This window comes from Ostrinia furnacalis, unplaced genomic scaffold (assembly GCF_004193835.3).
Source record: "Ostrinia furnacalis isolate ACB-3 unplaced genomic scaffold, ASM419383v2 OfSCF0197, whole genome shotgun sequence".
Taxonomy (NCBI): Eukaryota; Metazoa; Arthropoda; class Insecta; order Lepidoptera; family Crambidae; genus Ostrinia; species Ostrinia furnacalis.
The window spans coordinates 352,399-366,950 of NW_021130436.1; the positions used below are offsets into that span (position 1 = coordinate 352,399).

Below are 14,552 nucleotides of genomic sequence, written 5' to 3' on the forward strand. Positions count from 1 at the left end.
GAGGTGGCAGGCCTTTGTTCAAACGATCATTGCAAACGTTGTGATAGGGATAGAGATATGCAATTTTTGGTTTTACAAAGGTAATACGATAAAGAATAACACAAAGTAACAAAAACCACTTGTTATGGGGGCATTATTTGGAGAAAGAAGAACGGTCACGCCCCATACAAAAAAAACCCAGACCCGACAGAAACGAGACATACCTCATTTTTTTTGTCATGCCTTAATTAGTTAAATTATATATTTTTTATATTCGAAATCTATGTATAACACCAAAATATTACCCTTTGTTTTTGTTCAGGCGTTATACAAAAACTAATACAAATTGCCTATTTATCACCAAAATTGGTAAATGTATGTACTTAAATGTCTATTACAGCTGCTATAGAATGTATCTAGGTGACCTGGAGATACAGCCGGATTATACAGGGTGGAAACGAGAAGTTACAAAATCCAAAAATTCAATGTTACCAGCTTCCATAATCTCATAAGCAAAAATAATATTTTAATATTTTATGTAACTTCAAATTTATCATTTTCGCAATTTTTCCTTTATCTGTAGTACATAACGTTGCTTCGTGCCGAATTTCAAGATTCTGAGTTCACGGAAAGTACCTTGTAGGTTTTGATTCCCTAGCGTGTGACGGAAATTCGTCTAAGGTGTCGGTATAAACTGCTGTATCTTTTGATCGCGTTAACTTAGAAATTTGATTTTGTCACTGCTTAAAAGGACAATAGACCTAGGTATTTGGTATAAATTTCAATTTGATACCTTTATTCGTTCGTGAGAAATAAGGTAGTAAGTTTCATTTTATTAAAATATTTTTATTATATTATGTAACTAAAAAAATGTGATTTTCGCAATTTTTCCTATATTTGAATTATATGACAATGCTTCATGCCAAATTTCAAGATTCTGAGTTTACGGGAAGTATCCTGTAGGTTTTGATTCCTTTGCGAGTGTCGAAAATTTGTTGAAAATATCGACATAATCGGCCGTATCTTTTGATTGGCTTGGCTTAGATGTTTGATATTTTCACAGCTTAAAGGGACAATAGACCTGAGTATTTCATGTGAATTTCAGCTTGATACGTCCACGCGTTCTTGAGATAAAGGGTCTTGACAGACAGACAGACGGACAACAAAGTGATCCTATAAGGGTTCCGTTTTTTCCTTTTGAGGTACGGAACCCTAAAAAATCTATAAAAAATTAAAAAAACAAAAAAACTTAAAAATTTGTTGACCTCTTTTTTGTCGATAAAAATAGGTTTATCGTGACTCACACTGTTTAGTGTAGGTATTTTAAGTCATGTCTTTCCCCACCTTATGATTAGTACATGCTGCTGTTTTTAGGTCAAAATTAAACTCTTCAGTACATAGCGGGTTGCAAAAATAATCTAGTAACTGACGAAATATCATTAAGTTCACAATCATAACTAATAACGGGATTAAACTAACGTAGGTACCTATTGATTTTCAAAAGTCAGTAGGGGCGGCAAAAATTGAATGGCCTACTAGCGGCAAATTTGTAAATCCGCCACTGCAAATTACTATTTAAAAAAAGATACTAATGCATAATTTCTAATACTTCTAGATTCATAATTCCCACATTTAATCCCTCTAAAGTTTCTGCTTGAATAGGATACTCTAAATGTTTCTCCTACATCCGATCTCTTTAGATCTTGATAAGTGAGTACAGATTCACATCATTACCTACAGATGATGATCGCAGCGTGACTCATGTTCATAGTAGGATAATACATTATCTGATTAGGTGAAGACTATTGTCATTATATATTTTTTTCGATTCATGGTAATTTATTTTGAGTGGAACAAACGATTATTTACAACCTTCTGTTTTTCTTTACGTATGCTGTTTTTTGGTTGTCCAGACTTTGTTATTTGAAACTGATTCCTAGAACCTCCAGCCATATCGACTCAACTATTAGACTAGACTCAGGCTCTTGGACCGTGAAGATATTAATTAGGTAAATATTTTAATAATTCATACCTACTTAGCTCAATTCCATTAAAAATCACACCTCCTCGTATAAGATTGTGATCAAGAGCAAGATCATTAATGTAAAAAACATCATAATCCCTCAATTACTTTTTGTAATCCGTGTATCATTAACAAACGTCAATAATCATTAAAAAAACAACTGATTACCATCTGATTTCCTTCCAGAATTCAATTATTGTAAAACTATTTTTAGCTGTTTCCACGACAGTTGATTGCAAAATCAATCGCCAACATTAATTTTATCTAATCTCTATATTATTCTCGCTTATAATTGCTACGGTGTGCGTGTTGTGAGCACACCTGATTTGGCAATTCACAGAAACGCGGCTTAATTTGAAATAATAATAACGATTATTATTTCTGTTTTTAATTTGAAAGTTTCATTCTATTTGGGAATGTCTTGGGCTCCTTATTACGTGTTTGCGGCTATTTTAATTATATTGTTATACTCTTTAGTCAAAGCTTTCTCTAAAGATGGTAAGTAATAATCTGAATTTATGTATTTTTATTGAAGTTTAACTTATTTTATACATTTTGTAAATAATGACGCTCTACGCGCAGTCAGTCTGTACTTATTATCACATCATATATGTCACATAATGCACAAGTGCATTACATTTTATTTGTTGACAAAATAAATTATTATAATGAAGGCATAATACCTATTCACGATTTATAAAATTGAAGCATTTTTTCCTTTTCCACCAGGCAATAAATTATTTTCTTACGAGCAATATAAATACGAGTTCTTTGTAGACAATGTCACCTTCTACACACGTAAATACCTATTTGGATAGTGTTATTCATTTTCTGTTTATTTTAATGCATTGAATGGAACCCAAGACAGCGAATTTTACTTACTTTTTAAATTAAAACACGTCGTTTAAAAAACTTCATAAGGTTACTTGTAGGATGTAAATGTAACAAAACCAAAGTAAAATATTGTTTAATTATAATGACGAAAAAGCTTCTAAAAGCACTTTTCTTCGAGCGAACATAATTTTGCCCCTACCACTGCTTCCTTGAAAATCTTGAAATGTTATTGATTAATTCATTCCAATTCTTGGAATTAAATCAACTGAAAATATGCCTATTCTAGCACATAAATAGTCATAGTTGCTAGTGCCACGGACAATATTTTATGTGCTGAAATAGTCGGACTAATTTCAGCACTTAAATAGTCATAGTCGCCACCTAGTGAGCAATTGTCGAACCTTTATCGTGATATGCCTTCTGGCGGCGAGTAGTCGCACTAAAATGACAGCGTGAGTGAAGTCATATTTCGGATTAGTGCAATAAGTCGGCTACAGATGGCGTTGTAAACGACTTTTGTAGCTTAGGATAGGATTTAGAATATAAATTGTTTTAGATTATTTTTTCGGGTTTTATAATAAGTTAAGAATTTATATTATAGTTAATTTAATTACTAAATTTATTATCGTTGGTTCAGCACATTTGAATCATAACTGTGAGGTGGCATAACTGCTTTTTGCATGTCAGTAAAATTAATCAAGCTTTTCTAAAGCTCTTTTACACGTTCTTGTTTTTTGTTTGAATTTAAGTTCGCCTTAGTTTAGTTTTCTACCAAAAAAAATATAAGAATTTATTTAATTTTCATCTAAAGTTCTTTATTTATTAAGGTTGACAATGTAATGTTTGTTGATTACCTATTGGCGCCTAGTATCTACCTACCTACACCCCAAAGCTCTTATTTCGCCGTCGAAAGTGTGGCAATGACGTCAAAAGCCCTCCTCCATAAAGGTGATAACTGATAACGCTATGGAGTGATAAGATTGTGTTATCATTATCATACACGCTGCATATTGGTGCTTTGTAACGCACTTATAGTGCTTATAGTTGTACTGTGGTGGCTGGATTACAGGTGAAAATGTAAAAAGTAATTAAACACACCTGATGGAGCTACGATAGTAATTTAAAAAATCTTACAATCCATCTTTAAGTTGGAATTTGAAAGATATTTTAGCGTACTAATTTAGTACTCAATTAGTACTTCATTATTTATTAATTCTAAAACATCTACTAAAGTAATTTTGTGTACTTAAACATATAAAATGTCAAAAATGGACTCTGTGCTGTTGATTTTCTTTCCCACCGCGTTAGCGACGATGTTGTTGGGGTGTGTTTGTGTGCGGTTCTGCGTATTTTTTTGCTTCGGTAAGTGATGATTTTAGACTATTTTATTATACGGAATCTTTTTGTATACAGTTGACAGTTCATCAAAGTATAAATTTTTGTTGCAAAATAGCTTGTATTACAATGAGATAACGACGCCACTTGGTTCAGCTTGATATTTACAGTATGGGTGTTTAACCGCCTTAATGTTTCTTAGGTCATTCAAATTTTCTCTTTACTCATTATTAGACACAGAGAAGTGGTATTGTTGAATAATTGAATACCTATACTAAACTTTCTCTTTCTCATTTTCAAATTTACATAAAATTTTCAGTGATCATCAGTAAATCGTAGTTAATCCATTAGTTTTATATGTCATAGCGGCCGCCCGCGACTTCGTACGCGTGGATCCCGTTTTATCCCCTTTAAATTTTTCCTGAATTTTCTTTGCTATAAACCTCACGGAGCCCAAGACCTTTCCAACGAATGCAAAACCGTGGAAATCGGTTCGTGCGTTCTGGAGTTATAGCGTCAGGAAGGAAAACCCGACTTACTTATTTTTATAGGTATAGTAGATTGCAAAGCAAAATCATTTTTTTATTTTATAAAAAAATGATGCCACATTATCTTTCGACATTTTAACAATTTAAATATCAAGTTGTTAAGCAACTTATTCCGTAAACATGCTACTGGATTTATTTTATTTCATAGAGATAAGTATCATAGATTCGTTGTAATCCGTACTGCATTAAAACGTTATAGCGACTTTATGAAATACACTCTATTTACATCACGTTATGGTGCATTATTGTATCAATTATTGTGCAGCTCTAGTTCAAAAGTCAATTGGATAATTGCTTCCCGCCAGGTCAACGGACAGTCCTATACGAAAATAGAAAGAATTTCTTGATACAGTCTGTTTTCAAACGCCTTTGAGAATAGCAACATTCGATTTGTAACTCGTTCCATTTTCATTAAAATAGAGAAAAACGGGTCTCCACGCGATATTTTTATGACTTTAGTGTGAGTTTATATACGTAACTCATATAAAAATGTCGCATTTTTGAGCCGTGTTTCTCCATTTTAAACAATATTCGATTTCAAACCTCCCTTTGCTAAGTTGCGTACGAAACGAAGGTTCTACCTACCTACATTCATGAGACGTTATCGGAATAAAATCAATAACGAATTTCTCACTATCTAGAGTAGTAGTAGTAGTTGTGTCTAGCCATCCAATATACCAAACAGGTTTTTTAGTTCTTAAATTCTTTATCATTATTTTTTTAGGAAGAATGTCTATAAAAGCGAAAGGTCACTAACACACTCACTAACTCATCACGAAATCTAAAAAACTGCAAGTGCTAGGAGTCTCCAATTTTGCATGGGGGTTCCTTTTAGAACGTAGGTGTTCACTAAGACGGGATTTTGCAAAATTCCAGCCCTAAGGGGGTAAAACGGGGTCTACGCGTACGGAGTTGCGGGCGGTTAATAAGATTAATATTATTTACTTCATCTCATTACTAAATATAACTATCTACAGTTAATTACTTTAAGTACGATTGAAGCCCTAATACGAAACGACACTAAAGTAAAAATCTTCACTAAACATGACCTTCAAGCCTGAAGTTGGCCTAAAAATCCAAAAATAGGTCTAAAATACTGAACTGTACTATTTGTGACATTGACAGCGGGGCGCCACCGTCTATACCAATACCAATACCGGGTTACCTACGCCATATCGAATGACGATCAAAATATCGAATGCTCAAAATATCGAACGTTCAGAATATCGAAAGATCAAAATATCGAATGATCAAAATATCGAACAATCAAAATATCGAAAGTCGATATAGACGTTTTTATTTAATTCATCTACCTTGCTCGGCTCCGGTGTTACTCCGACTTTCGATATTTTGATCGTTCGATATTTTGATCGTTCGATATTCTGAACGTTCGATATTTTGAGCATTCGATATTTTGATCGTTCGATATTTTGATCGTTCGATATTTTGATCGTTCGATGAAAAGTATTCGATATTTTGATTTTCGATCATTTGTCATTCGATATGGCGTAGGTAACCCGTCAATACCGGATCGCTGGTTCCGATTTTTGCCATGTTGGAAACTATACAGTTGAACGATGGTGGCGTCCCCCTTTCAATGAGTTTGGTGGGGCAGTTCAATTTAGGTCATCTATACCTACTATTTCAATTCAATTTATCTGACAGGCTATATCCTTGAGTATTAAAAAACTCATAAAAACTCAATTGAGCTTAGAGTTAAGTTGAACATGATCCTGAAAGTCATTCGAGCCAACACCATTGTGTCTAGACACCTGCCTCTACACTGCATTATGCAAGTGCATAATAGAGAGCCCAAGTGCCATAGATGCCCTTATCATATTAACGTACCGGCTCCAATTGAATGCAAGCTTTCCACTTGAGTCGACACGAGCGAACAATTTAATACAAACACTATTCACTATTAGAATCAAATAGTTGCAATATTTTTAATTTTACAGGAAACTAACTAAACAAATATCAAATTACTTAACTGAAAATCTTTTTTAAGACATTTTAAATAGTAAGCATTCTGTAATCAAAATGTAATTAGGTACAGGGTTAAGAAATATTGACATTGCGCAATATTTTATTTTTAAGTTTGTGAATCATACTTTTTATCAATGACTATTGAGTAGGTATACGGACTTTCATTAGTGAATGAATTTGTCGATTTGTTTGTTCAAATATTTGTCAAAATCATCCCACCAANCCGGCTCAAGGGCTAAGGGCGGGGACTTTTGCTATGTTCACCACCTAACTGGGCTAAATAAAGTCCCGAGATCAGAAATTGTGTTCCATGGATTTCTCTCTACACCGTCGTTAAGGCATTCATTGACTGGACTATTACTTTTTTAATTAAAACACGTCGTTTAAAACTTCATAAGGTTACTTGTAGGATGTAAATGTAACAAAATTTCCAAAGTAAAATATTTTTTAGTTATTATAATGACGAAAAAGCTTCTAAATAGCACTTTTCTTCGAGCGAACATAATTTTGCCCCTACCACTGCTTCCTTGAAAATCTTGAAATGTTATTGATTAATTCATTCCAATTTTTGGAATTAAATCAACTGAAAATATGCCTATTCTAGCACATAAATAGTCATAGTTGCTAGTGCCACGGACAATATTTTAATGTGCTGAAAATAGTCGGACTAATTTCAGTACCTCTAGTAGGAAAAACTTTCGAGTTCGTTTCGTTGCGTATTCAAAGTGTCATCGAAAAATTTTGTATGAAAAATTAAACAGCGCCCCCTATATTATAGCCGCCCTAGGGGGCGCTGTTTAATTTTTCATACAAAATTTTTCGATGACACTTTGAATACGCAACGAAACGAACTCGAAAGTTTTTCCTACTAGAGGTACAGCACTTAAATAGTCATAGTCGCCACCTAGTGAGCAATTGTCGAACCTTTATCGTGCTAAGCCTTCTGGCGGCGAGTAGTCGTACTAAAATGGCAGCGTGAGTGAAGTCATGTTTCGGATTAGTGCGATAAGTCGGCTACAGATGGCGTTGTAAACGACGTTTGTAGCTTAGGATATGATTTAGAATTTAAATTGTTTTAGATTATTTTTTCGGGTTTTATAATAAGTTAAGAATTTATATTATAGTTAATTTAATTACTAAGTTTATTATCGTTGGTTCAGCACATTTGAATCATAACTGTGAGGTGGCATAACTGCTTCGATTTTATTTTTTGCATGTCAGTAAAATTAATCAAGCTTTTCTAAAGCTCTTTTACACGTTCTTGTTTTTTGTTTGAATTTAAGTTCGCCTTAGTTTAGTTTTCTACCAAAAAAAATATAAGAATTTATTTAATTTTCATCTAAAGTTCTTTATTTATTAAGGTTGACAATGTAATGTTTGTTGATTACCTATTGGCGCCTAGTATCTACCTACCTACACCCCAAAGCTCTAATTTCGCCGTCGAAAGTGTGGCAATGACGTCAAAAGCCCTCCTCCATAAAGGTGATAACTGATAACGCTATGGAGTGATAAGATTGTGTTATCATTATCATACACGCTGCATATTGGTGCTTTGTAAGGCACTTATAGTGCTTATAGTTGTACTATGGTGGCTGGATTACAGGTGAAAATGTAAAAAGTAATTAAATATATCTGATGGAGCTACGATAGTTCCCAATATTCTTAAAATTTCATCTTTAAGTTGGAATTTAAAATACATTTTGGCGTACTAATTTAGTACTCAATTAGTACTTCATTGTTTAATAATTCTACAACATCTATTGCAGTAATTTTGTGTAATAATTAAACAAATTAATATAAAATGGCGAATATGGACTCTGTGCTGTTGATTTTCTTTCCCACCGCGTTAGCGACGATGTTGTTAGGGTGTGTTTGTGTGCGGTTCTGCGTATTTTTTTGCTTCGGTAAGTGATGATTTTAGACTATTTTATTAAACGTAGTCTTTTTGTACAGTTGACAGCTCATCAAAGTATAAATTTTTGTTGCAAAATAGCCTGTATTACAATGAGATAAGACACCACTTGGTTCAACTTGATATTAATACTTACAGTATGGGTTTTTATCCGCCATTATGTTTCCTAGTTCATTCAAATTTTCTCTTTACACATTGTTAGACACAGAGAAGTGGTATTGTTGAATTCTCTTTCTCATTTTCAAATTACTTAAAACTTTCATATTTTTGCTGTTTATACAGTGAATCGTAGTTAATCCACTAGTTTTATATATACTGTACTGTAAAGCAAATTCTTTTTTTTTTAATAAGAAAAAGTGATGCCACATATCTTTCGAGAACAACTTAAAGCTGGGTTGCCATTTAGGTATCTTACTTTAACTTTGACAAACGTCAAAAATCTGTCAAACTCCATACAAAAAACACCGGTTATCGTCAAAGTTACGGTCAAAGATAGGTGGTGCAACTCAGCCTAAGTATCAAGTTGTTAAGCAACTTTATTTTATTTCATAGAGATAAGTATCATAGATCCGTTGTAATCCGTACTGCATTAAAACGTTATAGCGACTTCTTTATGAAATACACTCTATTTACATCACATTATGGTGCATTATTGAGTCAATTATCGTGCAGCTCTAGTTCAAAAGTCAATTGGATAATTGCTTCCCGCCAGGTCAACGGACAGTCCTATACGAAAATAGTTATAAAGAATTTCCTGATACAAACTGTTTTAAAACGCCTTTGAGAATAGCACATTCGATTTATAACTCGTTCCATTTTTATTAAAATAGAGAAACACGGGTCTCCACGCGACATTTTTATGACTTTAGTGTGAGTTTACATACGTAACTTACATAAAAATGTCGCATTGAAACCCGTGTTTTTCCATTTTAAACAATATTCGATTTCAAACCTCCCTTCGCTAAGTTGCGTACGAAACGAAGGTTCTATCTATCTACCTACATTCATGAGACGTTATCGGAATGAAATCAATTTAATAACTAATTTCTCACTATCTAGATGCAATGTTGTGTCTAGCCATCCAATATACCAAACAGATTTTTTTTAGTTCTTACATTCTTCAATATCATTGTTTTTTTTAGAAATAATGTCTATAAGGCCACTAACACACTCACTCACTCATTACGAAATCTAAGAAACTACAAGTGCTAGGAGTCTCAAATTTTGCATGGGGGTTCCTTTTAGAACGTACGCGTAGGTGCTCACTAAGATGGGATTTTGCAAAATTCAATCCCTAAGGGTGTAAAACGGGGTCTACGCGTACGGAGTCGCGGGCGGCTAATAAGATTAATATTATTTACTTCTATCATTACTAAATATAACTATCTACAGCTATAACCACCGTTAATTACTTTAAGTACGATTGAAGCCCTAATACGAAACGACACTAAAGTAAAAATCTTCACTAAAGTCATGACCTTCAAGCCTGAAGCTGGCCTAAAAATTCCAAAAATAGGTCTAAAATACTGAACTGTCCTATCTGTGACATTGACAGCGGGGCGCCACCGTCAATACCGAATCGCTGGTTCCGATTTTTGCCATGTTGGAAACTATACAGTTGAACGATGATGGCGTCCCCCTGTCAATGAGTTTGGTGGGACAGTTCAATTTAGGTCATCTATAGTACCTACTATTTCAATTCAATTTATCTGACAGGCTATATCCTTGAGTATTAAAAAACTCATAAAAACTCAATTGAGCTTAGAGTTAAGTTGAACATGATCCTGAAAGTCATTGGAGCCAACACCATTGTGTCTAGACACCTGCCTCTACACTGCATTATGCAAGTGCATAATAGAGAGCCCAAGTGCCATAGATGCCCTTATCATATTAACGTACCGGCTCCAATTGAATGCGAGCTTTCCACTTGAGTCGACACGAGCGAACAATTTAATACAAACACTATTCACTATTAGAATCAAATAGTTGCAATATTTTTAATTTTACAGGAAACTAACTAAACAAATATCAAATTAACTGAAAATCTTTTTTTTAAGATATTTTAAATAGTAAGCATTCTGTAATCAAAATGTAATTAGGTACAGGGTTAAGAAATATTGACATTGCGCAATATTTTATTTTTAAGTTTGTGCATCATACTTTTTATCAATGAGTATTGAGTAGGTATACGGACTTTCATTAGTGAATGAATTTGTCGATTTGTTTGTTCAAATATTTGTCAAAATCATTAAGATTACCTCTCACTTTAATTCAATTTAAACATTAAACACAACTTCATGTTTTTAAACAATTGGAACAGTAAAAAATGTGTAATTTTGTATTAGTTAAGGAACGATATTAAAATTTTTGTTTTGTTTTGACAGTACTTGCTAAAATAAGCTATTTTTATCCGACTATCGAAGAAAGTGACAATGGTTTTTGGCAACCTATACGTATTTTTGATATGTGCCACCACCACAAGACGCTTTATAAAACTTTTAATTCATAATCACTTCAGTAAGAAGGCATTCGACCTGTTATTTTCTTTTGATAAAACGTAATTACTTATTGATAACCGAAGATTGTTTATCATTTGATTGCGCAATGCATGTGGCACGTTGTAATTATATTTTCGTTAGCCATTATCATTTGAAATGGTGGGCATTATGTACTAGTTTTCGGAGATAATCGACAAAATGGATAGCGTCATAGCCTTCATCCTCATCTTCACCATACCCGCTGTGGTGTTGTTTGTGGCGGTGTTGTGTGTTGTCGGACTCATTTCTTGTGTCATCGATTGTGGTAAGTCATTTATGTATTCTTTTATTTTATTCGAAAATGTTAAAGTCTTCTTCTTGTCGTGTCGACAACAAACCTACACAGTAACAGCCCAAAACACCGCCACAAGAGTGGCGTTGTCAGTAGCCTTCATTAAATCTTCCTGCGTGCAGTTGTTTGAAATACAGTGAAACCATAGAGATATAGAGAGATGCCAACTAATGCGCTGAGTTTGAAACTCAGTGTCGCATATGAAATTTACACACACAAAGAAATCAAAATAATATGTGCTCATTATCCACTATCAGTACTCAACATTCGAATAATCTTTAGTACCACGCAAGTAATGTAAACTGTTTACATTATGACGTCGCTGCTAGCATCATTGTTTTCACGAGAAATGTGTTCTGTTTTTGGACATATTGCTGCGACACCGGCCCCGCCCCTTGTCACATTTCCCTTTAGTTTCTGTGATCTGTGAGTGAAACAACAGACAAATTAGTAACAACTGCTTAAGAAACTATACACCATTTACATGTTATCGCATTTTCAATTATGTTTATGTGTGTGTGGTTATCGTAGCAACCGCTGGCTGAAATGCATAATGATTTTCAATTATTGTTTATTATTTTTATCGGTTACCGTATGTAAACAGATGTTCGCGGAGTTATTACTTACTTCAAGGTACTTACATAATATTGTGTGTACTGTTTTAAAACAAAATAAAGATACTGTATTTTAATCTTTAATGTTAAAGATATCGTTTTCACTTAAAGATACTTCACCTGCTAATGATTGGGATTATACATCATTCTGAGACAATTCATTACAGATGAACAATTGCCTAAATGTAGACTATTTTCATTTATCGATTAAGTACAGTAAATAGCCAATGAATTTGTTCCTGGTGACCTCATTATAGTAAATACATTGTTATCGACGTTCTAAATTGAACTCTTCGATAATACTCCGCTTAATTAAATAGCACTTGTTAAAACAAATAAAGTCTGTTTGAAGACTCATCACCAAAATGAATACGGAGTCTATTTGTATTTTTTTTAAATAGACTCAAATCAAGATCTTAAAATAGACAGAATATTTGTCGAATGACTTGCATTGTTATATTATTGGGTTCATTACATTTACTTCTATTTACTTTAGTTAGAAATCTTTGGACAATTTACCTTCTTGAAACAATGTTTCTCCATCGGATTATTAAGAAAGCAAAAGTATACTTTAGTTAGATCATTGGTCCCCAAACTTATTTGAGACGCCATTCCATGCCACCATCACCATCTTTCTATAACTTTGACCAACGTCAAAAATCTTTCGAATTTTATTCAAAAAACGCCGATTATTATCGTTATTGTTATGGTCAAAGTAAGGTTGTGTAACTCAGCTTAAGTAGTTAAGATGCCACAGTGTTTATGTCAGCGTCCGTATTTTGTTGACTAGTAAAATTAAGTAAACATTATGTTTTAAAAAGTAAGTGATATCCTTTTGAAAAAAAAACGCGAGCTTGTTTTTAAAATGTCTAAAGCCCGGTCCGTGAGCACGTAGAATATTGTCTAATGACCCCTAGCTACCCATGCATGCTGTCGCGACTGTGCGACTGGCACCCGCAGTGAGTGTGCGAGCTCGATAGCAACATAATTACGCGCGAGCAATAAGGATGGGTAGCTTGGGGTCATTGGACAAAATTCTACGTACTCACGGACCAGACTATACCTACAAACGATGCGTCGCGCGAACGCATTCCGGCATTCAATACCTAATCCAATGTTTCCGACACCGAGCCCCAGCGGTAAACACCCGCCATAGCGCGGTAGCCGCTCAGTCATAGTTATTGCCTCTTCAAGAACACTACTATTGTAGTCATCCTTTGTTCAGTGATCTCATATTAACTTCGTAACTTGAATCGAGTGAGAAAATCTACTGCGATATCAATTTAAGACAGACAGCCTCTCTAATTATTTGTTCAATTAGTGCTTAATTTGTTTTCAAATTGAATAATCGTTATCTATTATCAATAACCAGTTACAAAACTCCTTTCTGGTGCTATTCATTTGTTTTCGAGTGAAAATCTGATCATTCGTGTATTGTGATGGCCAGTTGCTGTCGATCCTGGCTGGTGGCCTACCGACGTTCGTTTTTAAATATTTTTTTTTTTCGTAAGTAGTTTTCGAAAAGAGAATTAATTTGAAGACAGTTTCTTATTGATGAAGAAAGTGATTGGGAAATTACTTCACTTTCTGTTCACGATTGGAAAATTATTTTCCTGAAGGAAAACTAATCAATAAACCTAATTTGCGACAGATATGCTGGCATATCTTATGCCTGATAATAAGGCGTTCGATAAGATAGTGATTTAATTCTTCTAGTCGAAAAAGTGTAGTGTAAAAATGGACGTGGTGACTCAAAGCGTGGCCGGCTTGGTGCTGTTCATGTGCTTGTTTTTATTCTGGATGTGTTTCTGTTTCGGGAACTGCATTTCGAGACGTAAGACATTTTTAATTAATATCTACCCGCGATACTATCCGTTCGCGATAAGTTTGCCGCTGGCGATATGACGTCACTCGAAGGGAATCGTCTATAACTATTAGCAAACTATATTGAAAATATTTTTTATTTATTATTGATAAAGATATTTGCGTAAAATAAGACACATTTATTGCGTTTAATCACTAACTAATTGCGTTTAATCGCGGTTGGGGGAGGACGCGCATTCCACGGACCGGCAAACTTAGCGCAAACGGGTAGTACCTACAAAGGTGACTGAGTTTTTTCCGCCACTTCTTCTTAGCACCAAAGTCAAAGTCAAAGTCAAAGTCAAAGTCAAAATTTCTTTATTTGTTTAGACTAATAAATAGTTCTTACAAATCGTCATTTTGCTCTTAAGGAGCCTCTACATGTCTCATAATCTTTTTACCCTACCAGCGCTTCGAGACCAACATTTAGCAAGTGCTGAGAAGAAGCGCCGCAACAAACTCAGTCACCACTGTCTGCCGGTTAATATAAATAAAAAGAAAAAGCAGTAGTAGGTACATTTGATTCACCAGCCCATAATATGGATGTTGTCCCGAAGTTTGGTGGTAGGGCAAGCTATATTTGGGATGTGTATAGGTGCCCTGGAAAGAGTCTATGTAGGTACTGAATA

At 34.2% G+C, this 14,552-nt stretch overlaps 1 protein-coding gene across 1 annotated transcript in view; it reads left to right on the forward strand.

The window, feature by feature from the left end:
• LOC114355405 (uncharacterized) overlaps positions 1–14,552 on the forward strand; it is a 57,758-nt gene that overhangs the window by 21,930 nt on the left and 21,276 nt on the right. The window lies entirely within an intron of this gene.